At 42.3% G+C, this 11,356-nt stretch overlaps 1 long non-coding RNA gene across 1 annotated transcript; it reads right to left on the reverse strand.

Annotated features, from left to right (window-relative positions):
• Nucleotides 1-3,532: 3,532 nt before the first annotated feature.
• LOC310854114 lies at nucleotides 3,533-11,069 on the reverse strand. The gene is made up of 5 exons (XR_014568862.1): nucleotides 10,978-11,069; nucleotides 9,808-9,937; nucleotides 7,457-7,585; nucleotides 6,636-6,740; nucleotides 3,533-4,778 (listed from the first exon to the last, which is right to left on the reverse strand). It is a non-coding gene; the product is annotated as an uncharacterized lncRNA (long non-coding RNA).
• Nucleotides 11,070-11,356: the final 287 nt, after the last annotated feature.

Here is an 11,356-nt window from a genome sequence, read left to right on the forward strand (position 1 = left end):
TTCCCCCTTCCCCGGCCCTTACCCCAACGCACGAGTAATTCGAAAGTTTAACTCACTGTTGAAGAGAAAAAGCAATATTAACGCTGGTGCAAGATAAACACTGGTTCCTTTGGTGGTTGTCGATGTAGCCTCTGTGTGTAGTGGTGGTCCGTTAGTGATGTAGCAGATGAGCAGGTAGGTTCAGGTTGCTGAGTGGAAAATGCGACTGGTTCTGTAAAAGTCTCAGTGCATCTGAAGTGAAAAGCGGTGCGAGGCGTTTTAAACCGCAGCCTCTGCGCTCAGCTGTGGCCCACCCCTCGTCGTTGATTTGTCGGCTCGGCTGACGTGGCCTCTCTCTGGTCGCTGATTGGTTCGGCTGTGGGCTGTCGCTGATCGTTGATTGGTTGGTTTAAATGTCAGTTTGAAAGTACGAACGCTCGGGGTATGGGATCACCAGAGCGGCCCCGTGTCGGTGTGACGTTGCCGTGTTGACAGATAGAATCACCGTTTCTGATTGGTGGAGCTCGGTAACCATGGTAGCAGCGTGGTCACATCGGTGTGACGTTGCTTTGTTGACAGAATCACCGTTTCTGGTTGGTGGAGCTGCGCGGTAACCATGGTAGCGGCGTGATTTGTTTACACTGAACCAGAGCTGATCTGGAATAAAAAGGGCTGCAGCCTGTCACAGACAAACACCTGTGATTTAGTGTTAATGGAAATCCTGTCTACTAGCGCTAGCAAGCAGAATAGTCACACAAGTTTTACCAGCTGTATTATGGTGGAAACAACTGACATGGAATCCTCCAGAATGGATCACAGCACTGTCACTGCTCCTGGTTCCAGCAAGGGGAGGACAGGAAAAGCAGCCTGTTTCATTAAGGCGGTGAAGCATTTCTTTGGCAAATCAAAGACTACAGCTGATTCACATATCACCACCTCACCTCCATCACCTCAAGTTCAGAGTCAGGATGACCCACAGGCGGCAGAAGATAAATGGTTCACCTCAAGTTCCTCAACTGAGCTGTGGGAGAAGATGGAAGACAAACTGTTTGAAATCCAAGCAGACAACATTAAAAACATGGAGAAAGAGATGAAGACCATGGACACAGTGATCTTCAGAATGAGACGGGAGATAAAGCGGCTAAAAGCTGAGAATTTGCAGATGTGCACCACACTGGAGAGTAAAGATGAGCAGCTGAGAGACATCATGGAAAAGGTGGAGAGACAGAACAGACCGTATGTGTCAGATGCAGCAGCTCTACAACACATTGAAGAAACAGAGAAGAGCAGCGGCTGTAAAACGACATACACAATTACAATCTGGCTCCTGCCAAAGCAAAGGGCAACCTGGACTGGGCAAGTGGGATCTGTGACGGTGCAGACTTGAAGAGGCTTCAAAAAGCAGGTAAACATCCTGCATTCTCACATGAACAAGCCAAGGCCATCTCCCGCCAGAAATCAGGAGTGTGCCTGCTTTTCAACAAGGGCTTTGTGGAGATCCAGATCCCCACGAAAATCTCAGAAGCTGCGTTGTCCTTGACAACGTCTGTGTGGGACCAGTTCTGAGCAGAGGATTCTAAACACCCACCAGTCACTTGACAGTTTGTGGGTCTGAATATTGAGTTGGCCTTCAATTACCACTACCACGAGAGGTCGACAATCTATGAATTGCCATTGCCACTATGAACTATTAGAGAATCATAACAATAAGACTGAACTATGCGGTGACTTACTTGAATGTGCAGGTTGTATGACACAAAATACATTAATAAGGAAGAGGTGTTAACACCACTAACCACTTTTATAAATTTGAATGTGATTTATGGATGTGATTCTACTGATACTACATGTATATATTCTGTTTTACCACTTTTATATTGTTATATTAAATTGTCTTAACTTTGTTGATGTTTGAATTATAAAATAAAATTGTTGAGTTTTATTCACGTCTGTCTTTGCATTCTTTGTATGAAATATATTTCATTCTCAGCTATATGTTAATAATGTGACTAATTGCCTCCACCAATGCGCCCTCAATTAAATTCAATATTATGGTCTTACTTTTATCCATCTCAGTGAACATATTTGAATGGTAGTCAGATAAGTGTTCATAATTATCTTTAAATATTTATATATTAATTTAAAATGGCCGGTGTATTAAAAGGAGTCGGTTGGTTATATAGGAAAACGTTACAACTACATTTTACAATTGGCCCCAATATCTGCCTACAGTGTAAAATGTGGTCCTTTTAGGTACATTTTATACTCAGATCTCAACAGACTTGACTGCATCCAACACTGCATCCACACAATGCAAAGAAACTATAGATAGATTATCTAATTCCAGACATACTACCAATCTGTTCACACTTTAAAATGTTGAAACCTTTCTGCTTGATGTAGATGTGGTATGATCTGACGAGTCATAGTAGAGTAGAAGAAAAAGTATTGACAACTCCAGTAAAGTAAAAACAAAAAAATACCTAAAATTGTATTTAAGCAAAGTACTTGAGTAAATGTACTTTTACTTAGTTATTTTATTCTAGCACTGATGAACACTGATGATACATGGTGTTTAATAACTGCATATAGTTCCAACCATATCTGCAATTTCAACATTTATAATTTATTTACAGCAATTTTAAAAGCAAGACAGACCTCTAGTGGACAATATGAGAAATTACATGACAAAATATTAAAAGGGCAGAAAGTTGCAACATGGTTTCACTACTTGCAGAGTTGCAGTCAACCAAAACTCCTCACTTTTTAATAATAAATATATAGGCCTACGGTAAGTGCAGTCTATCAACAGTCAATAATATTACCAATTAGTCTATCTACCGGTCATTACCTCCACAGCTCCTATTAAGAAATACAGATTTTGATTATAACTGGCTTCCCCAAATAGGAGCCTTAATAGACTTCTCTAGAGGCGTTACATTACACAAAATATTACCTTGGAGGTGGACAGAGAGAAGTGGCCTGAATTTACAGTCTAGAAAGATTATGTCTTTCTTCGTTTGCCTCGATCATTAACCATAGGGCACATATCTTTGCCATAAGAAAATGTCACACATATGGAAGCAAACAGCATAAGCAAAAAACACACCAGTAAGACGCCCTGAGGGCGAGAAGCAACATCTGACCTTTTTTTTAATTTATATTTTCAGGCCTGAAACAACAGAGCTTCTTAAGTAGGCCATGACAACTTGTGTGCAAAGCGCAAGTTGGCAGCTCGACAGAGTGCATTTCTAGTTCACATTAGGCGTCACATCCACATTCAGTCGTATCAAATCTTTTGTTGACTGATGCATTTTAATGGTGGAGAATGTCCTGCATTAAAAAAGTGGGTGGATGCGGTTGTCATCTTGAGGAAATAGGTGTTCTTCATCTCTGAGAATAGTTGCTCTGCTTCCTAGTTCACCCAACCAACAGTGCCATTAGCTCTATTCTACGCAGGTGTTATTCACTTTGGTGTTGTCTTCGTGGACAGTATCATAAAGCAGTGGTTCCCAAAGTGGGGTCCTTGAGGGAGTTCCAGGGGGTCTCCAGCTAAATGGTAGACCTTATGGGTCTGTAACTCTGAGAGTTAAATTAACATTGATTTTACAATATAAATTGTACCACTGTCATAAAGGACGTAGTTCTGTGAGGACCGTTAGACTCGGATCTGGAGGGTCAACTTCAAGGTCAACCTCTCCTTGACCTCACCCGTCCTTTGCAAGCCCGATTGGCAGATTGGCCTGGGTGGCAAGTTCTCGAGCAAAGTTATACTGTATACACAGATATTTGTGACATGCTTTCAAGAAAGCAAGATGACTGTATAATCTCTTGGAGATTTGGCTCTCTCCACAGGAACTTTATGCCGTTTAACTTTATTTAGAAAAGTTAAACTTTTCACAAATGTAAACAGCTTGTGTTCATATTTGAAAGCCTCTGCAATGTCCATAAATCCGCTGTAAGATGCCAAGAAGGCATTTGCAAAATTATGTTCAGTGATAATTGGCTGTCGTCAAGGGAAAGCATCATCATGTGACCAGCCTGCCTGGACATCGCTCTAATAACAAGCGATTTAATGTAGGACACCAATCTCAAATGTAATTCAGGAAACAGCACTGGACAACATTATCTGCTGTTGCATGTGTATCACGTGATTGACTTATACTCAGGAGAGCATCACGCAACAAAAAAAGAACAGATTTATACAAAATGAACAAAATCTAAAGGAAAAACAGAAAGAAAAATATATTAATTCCAATAACGTTCCAGAAAATATTTCCATTAATTTTATAACCATGCACATTTCGGTTTTGCTACTGCTGTTGTACGCTTGTCAGTGAGGAGCCCTACCGGGAGGTCATAGCACCTGAATTTCGCATGACGTTTAAGAAGATTTCTCGTCCTGAACTTATCCCCACACTTACAGTGGAAGTTTGTCTCTCCTGTATGAATTTGATAGTGACGTTTCAGTTCAGCTCTTCTGCGATACCTTTTACTACACTGGTCACACTGGTGGGGTTTCTCTACTGCATGAATTCTCTCTCTTCTGAGCGTTGTGCTTATAGTGAAACTTTTCCCACATTGGTCACAATGGTAGGGTTTCTCTCCTGTCTGAGTTCGCTGGTGAGTTGTCAGATAATACTTTACGCTGAACCTTTTCCCACACTGGTTACAGGGGTAAGGTTTCTCTCCTGTATGAGTCCTCTGGTGTACGTCGAGACTCTGGGGTGTTGTGAATGTTTTCCCACACTGGTCACAGAAGGTAGGTTTCTTCATTGGTAGTTGGGCAGTTGAGACATCTGTGATAGAGATTGAGGTAAAACAAAGAAATGTTTCATGAAAACTATAACATAACATGATTTGAAGAAACATGAATGTTATAATTTCTTAAGCATCATTATTTAAGTTGATCGAGGCCTAGTCTGTTTAATCCACCAGTTAGCCACAATAATGGATGTTTGGTGAGAGGAAATACCTATAGTTCACAGTATTTTAGCTTTAGTGTTTCGGAACCTCAGTCGCTTTTTAAGTGGCGGTGATTTATCGGGAGGCACTTGTGTGGGTGTGTATTAGCTACTTTTCGATGGATGTAATATATAGTGAGATCCATCCACCGTTCCACATAGGGATGTCAGTAACGAATAGTTTTCAAAGAAAATTGACCCAAAATGGAATATGCACGTACACAGAATTAACGTTGGTAGACATTTGTGTATGCTCTTTAAAAACTAAAAGCAACATTTAGCAATAAAAGAAAATTGTTGTAGGGCTTAATCATCAATAAACAATGTGTCGGAACTGAGCGTGCATCTGCGTGTCTACTCGATGGGGACCACTGACAAATAATAAAAAAAACAGTTCACACAGGACTTTTTGTTCCTTACAAGCTTTTACAATGTGCATAGTGTAGTGTCTCAGTAAACTATATGATCATAGAATGCAGAGAGACAGTGTAGTGCGCTCACTTCTCACAGCTTGCACAGAAAGTGGGCTCAACCGAGCAGTTGCCATAATATCGTTCTCTTCCGCTGATTGATCTGCTGCCTCCTCTGCCTGGGAGGCAGCAGATCAATATATATGAACCAGCGCCATTACTTAAACACAATTTGTCCTTATGAATCTGTCCACCGTCCACCTTTTCCAAGTAGGCTAGATTATGAAGCTGGATTTGAACATTGATGAAATTCATTGTTGGGAGTGCTGATGCACTGTTGTTGATCTGCTATACCCGTCCTTCAAATGGCGCCCGCCCCCGAATTCGCATACTACGGTGTGAGGTTTGCAAAACCGAGCTCATGGTGATGGGTCCCAAGGCTCAGCTTGAGAAGATTGGACATTTTCTTCTCCAGGTGGATGGCTGTTCCATCTCTCCATCCCCTGAAGTACGCAACCTGGGTGTCATCCTGGACTCTACCCTCTCCTTTCAATCCCACATCAAATCTGTCACTAAATCTGCCTTCTTCCACCTCAAAAACATTTCCAGACTCCGCCCCTCACTCCCGGACTCTGTTGCAGAGACCCTAATCCATGTATTCATCTCCTCCCGGCTGGATTACTGCAACGGTGTTCTGTTCGGCCTCCCCAAGAAGTCCCTTGACAGATTGCAGTACGTGCAAAACTCCGCTGCCAGAGTGCTCACCCGCACAAAACGCTGGCAGCACATCACCCCCACCCTCAAACACCTCCACTGGCTCCCGGTTAAGTTCCGCATTCACTACAAACTGCTCCTCCTCACCTACAAATCCCTCCATGCCCTTGCCCCACAGTACTTGACTGACCTCCTCAAGGACTACACCCCTGAGCGGAACCTGAGGTCTTCAGACATGGAACTCCTCACCATCCGTCACGCAAAACGGCAGACTCTCGGCGATAGAGCCTTCTACGTGGCAGCCCCTGCCCTCTGGAACTCTCTCCCCTTGGAGATCCGCCAGACTCCCACATTGAACTCTTTCAAGTCTGCACTGAAAAGACATTTGTTCACTTTGGCTTTTGGCAACTAGTTTTGTTTTTTGTTTTTTGTCTTGTTAAGCGTCCTTGGGTTTCTTGAAAGGCGCTATATAAATCCAAGTTATCATTATTATTATTAAGCCTTATTGTTGATAAGATGATATAGAACCTACAACAGAACAAAGAGAAAGAATGATCATTAAACTTACCGAGATCCAAGTCATCTTCAACTTCATATTCAAATTCAGCTCCATCTTTAATCACCGTCACTGGAGAACTCCTCTTCACCTGCAGGCTGAACGCCACAGACTGGTCTGGAATGAAAGAATAGAAAAAAGGACTGGGATGGGTCACTTTGTAGTCAAGTGTGACCTGAAGCAGAAGTTCTGCCTCGCCGTCAGTCCACACAATTGTCGGTTTTCTACTAAGCCATTATTGTTTATGTCGCACAAGTTATGGCGCTCCTTTTTCTTCCTCCCCTTAGGCAGTTTCTGGCATGTTTCCGTTTCGCCGTACACGGTCAATCTGCATGCTCCACAGCTTCTCTCTTTTTGGGTGCTTGTGTGGCACCGTCTACAGGCTGGGCATATACACTACAGCGTTCTCAGTGCGTTCTGAGCATTCTCAAGTGGAGACATACATTTCATGTGACGATTCTGTCTGTAGGGTAAACATTAAAAAAAATGTGTCTGTCTGGCTAGCCTCGGTCCCAGGCTTACTCATCTGCGAAGAAAAAAAGCCTGGTCACAACCTAAGGCAGAGACGCTATCGGCGGAAGTGTCGGTTTCATACACGGAGAATGTAAACTGATTTGTAAAGCATCAACGTAATTTCCTTGAGCGGTACTCCAAAATCCTGCAACTTCCACCCAAAACAAATGATAGCCTCTCTACAGCTTAGGTCTTGCCCAGCGTGGGATGAGGCCTAAGAGTAACAAAACACATCCTCTTCCTTGTTTAAATGGTGAAACTAACACACGCACGGCCACCACATGAGGGGATCCAATGTCCACACTAACCCACTCACTCACCCAAATCAAAGTCCTGGAGGTGCTGGGGTAATCGTCTCTGTCTCTTCCCCCGTCCTGCAGGGCGCTCTGGACAAACGGCTGGTGCTGGAGAATGTATCTTCGCCTGCAGGCTGGACTCCACTGACTGGTCTGGAATAGAATAATGACTTTAATAACAACAATTGCCATATATTTCTAAATAGTAGCACTACCGCAAATACCCGCACACTAGCTAATACCCGCCAGGGGTCTGACAGCATTAACTTATTAAATGCCTCCTCCGGATAAATGCCCCGATCCGTTGATACATCAGGGCTATTGTTTGTGCTTTCCTCAGCCTAATGTATATTGTATTGAATGACGGCGTTCTGGACCGAAAATAGAAGATCTACAAGCTCACATATGTGCCGCGGACGCGACTCTTGTAGCTTGTAGGTCTGCTATTTCCGGTGTGGGACTCTCAAAAATAAATCTTTGTTGTAGACAGAGGTACCATAGTTTAACTCGAAGGTTCAGTGTTAAACTGAGGGTGAAAATACGTGGAGATGAGCAGGGACCAAAATAAAATACAATCATATTGGAAAGATATATATATTTTTTATGACACTATAACACAAAGTGTCTGTTGCATTGTTCTTCTTTTGTATCATGATGTTGCATTGTTCTTCTTTTGTATCATGATCATCATATACTGAGATAATAATCATATACAGTTCATAAGGTGATATCGCTGCGGAGTAGAAGAAAATAAAGAAAGCTAGGACATGAAACTTACTGCTGTCCATATGGTCTTCAGGTTCCTGTTTAAGGTGATATTCAGGTTCCAGTTTAATAGAAACGGTGCTGGCTGGAGAACTCCTCTTCACCTGACTGGATTCCACAGACTGGTCTGGAATGAAGGAATAGAACTTTGATTTGACATGCAGGGGTTGTAGTCGTAGATGATGGTTGAATGTAAAACAAAGGGACCAGAAGTGGTAAGAACTGAAGTATCTTTGTTGTGAACCAATATACAGTACATGTGCAAGCTTCAAGTGATTTAGGTGTGTCTCAGGCCCAATTTCTCTCTTCAAGATTTGGCTTTTGCAAAAAAAAAAACATGCTGCAACTGTTACAGCATGATCAATGTTTTTTTTTTGTTTTTGCGAAAGCCAAATCCCTTTTTTTTCTGTGTAGCATGCGTTAACAGACAGATTTTCAGTCTGGATCGATGTAGCACAATCACATAACAGCCAACAGCACACAATCTCAAACCATAAACACACCAGTACACCAGTAAACAGCTGAAAACAGGACAGCTTATAATAATATAAAGCCACAGCAACACATCTTTATCAATAAACAGCTGCTGCACCACATACTAGTGCCAGATCAGCCTCCCCTTACCATAAGAGTTTGCTGTTATTATTCAGAACTCTGGATGTTACCATGAAGCTTACCTTTTTCTTTTAAAGGACCTATAACATAAAATTCAACTTTTTCAATTTCTTTTGTGTTTTAGGAGCTCCCATGTGTGTTTTCTATCCCCACAAATAACCAATTTTGAACAATCAGGCCTTCATGTCATATGGGTGTTTTAATGGAAATTGCTCTCAGAAACAGCTCGACTGATTTTGGCCTCATCGTGATGTCATCAATGTCACCCTACTTTGTATAATTCCTCCTTTTCTTCAGTCTTCAGTTGCAAATTTGCATTTCCACTTTGTTTACAATGTCCACCATTGTTGATTTTCCAAGCTGGCATAGAATGGAAACAAGCCTGGTTTTATCTAGCATGAGTATTATAATGACTCAAATATTAAATAATCTGCATATCAGCACCCTCTCCACCTCAGGACATTGTGGTACTGCAGCTAAAACTGCTTTCAAAGTCCAGAAAGAATTGACAAGGCCTGGTTATATCAGAGTGGTGATTGAGGCTCAAACCATTAGAAATAACTTTGAGGGACATAGACAATATGATTATTAAATATTAAAAGCAGTTTTAAAATGCATGTTATTTGCGCTTTAATAAATAACTGTTACCATATAAATGGTGCATTTACATAGCCTTGGCCCGTTATTTAACTTCGACACCAACTCTGGGGGAAAATACAGCAGGATGTCGCCCGCTGTTAAAACGCACCATGAGATATCAAGCTGCCTCACGGTACAGAAACAAGCTCCTGCCCCATTTGCCCTCATGGCTCCACAAGGCATATAGTGTGAAAAATTATTACACATAACTTATGTGGCCATTATCGTTCCAGTGTTGTTTATATGCAGTCTATGCTTTGGAAAAGGCTCAATGTACAATTTTTAAAGAAAGACACATTTTCTTCTGCGGAATGCGGAGCAGAAGAAAATAAAGAAAGCGAGGACATGAAACTTACTGGTGTCCATATGGTCTTCAGGTTCCTGTTCAAGGTGATATTCAGGTTCCTGTTTAATAGAAACGGTGCTGGCTGGTGCTGGAGAACTCATCTTCACCTGCAGGCTGGTGGACTCCACAGACTGCATGGTCTGGAATGAAGGAATAGAATAAGGACTTTTACATGGCTTGACGATTAAGGTTCAAAGGCACTTCTGCCTTGCTGAGATTATTTTTTTTGATCCAAAGAGAAGAGGTGTAAAGATAGTTTGATATCAGCGAGCCATGTGCAGACACTACCGAGTTCAGAGCTGAGGGCCTTTTCAACATCCAGTTTGTTCCTGTCCGAGACCAGCTGTGCCGACTCATCTGCGAACTGGAACAAGTTGCAGTCACAAGCCGTTTACATATATTAGGAACGGTAAAGTCCCTAGTATGCTTCCTTGTGGAACACCACAGCTCACTGGGAGGTGTGTGTGGGGGACAGTGTTCCGTTCACCTCCACCATCTGTTCTCTCCCCTCCAGGTAGGATGGCATCCAGCTCACTGTGCTATCAAAACCAATTGCTTTTAGCTTGTTAACCAGTATGGAGTGGTTCAGTGTCAAAAGCCCCAGTATGACCATGCTGCAGTATTTGCCAGCATCCCATCCACCTCGTTTGATGTGGTCTCTCAAATAGATAGGAGGAATCAATGTTGTGATGCAAAAGTGTGGATGCAGACATCACAATTCCCTTTACATAATATTAATTTTGATTGATTGATTGATTACTTTATTAACAGTTTGCAAAAAAAAAAAAAAAAAGGGGGAACGCTAAAGGATAAACCAGATAAGCCCCAGGGCTTGTTTCCATTAAAAACCATCCAGCAGCATGAATGTAAACACACTTACCGCAGCTGAAAACACCAGTCCTTAACATAGTTTTGCCGTCAGTCAGTTATTATCATCTCTGTGGGCTGTGGCGGGTTATCATAGATTCACTGCTGTTTCTGCTAGGATACTAGCGTTAGCAGCTAAGCTCCTACCACACAATGTTATTGTTAAGTAAGTATAGTATAGTTAACTTGTCTTAGTGTCGTGTTAAATAACCATCCTCCTTATCCATTGTGTGCATCATGTAGGGCTGTAGGCTATGACAGACAGTAACACAAGAAAACAACAAGTGTAAAGGAGAGTGAGGAGACGTTTTACCTGAACTATGAACACAGTTCAACAATGGAGGAGTCAGGCCAACAGTTGCCGATGGGATTCTCAGATTGGGACAACAGTGGCTGACTGGCGTGGCAATGGAGATCCAGGGCCATTGATGAGCGAGCGCTCTGCGCGCCGGCCTGGTGACGCGTGGTAGAGCCTAGGCATATCATTCAAGTCAAGGTGCATTACCGCCACCAACTGGACTGTGTAGAACTGCACAGCAAACCAATAAAATAACAAGCCCAAATTGATGAAATCAATTAATTACTAGCTGCATTATTCGTTCCAATTTCTTCTCTGTATCGTTCCAATTTCACGCATGCGCACACCACTCGTGCAGGCAGCAGAAAATGATCTCCAGACTCCAGTCATGTTG

Source organism: Protomyctophum parallelum, assembly GCF_964188405.1.
Source record: "Protomyctophum parallelum genome assembly, chromosome: 23".
NCBI classification, from domain to species: domain Eukaryota; kingdom Metazoa; phylum Chordata; class Actinopteri; order Myctophiformes; family Myctophidae; genus Protomyctophum; species Protomyctophum parallelum.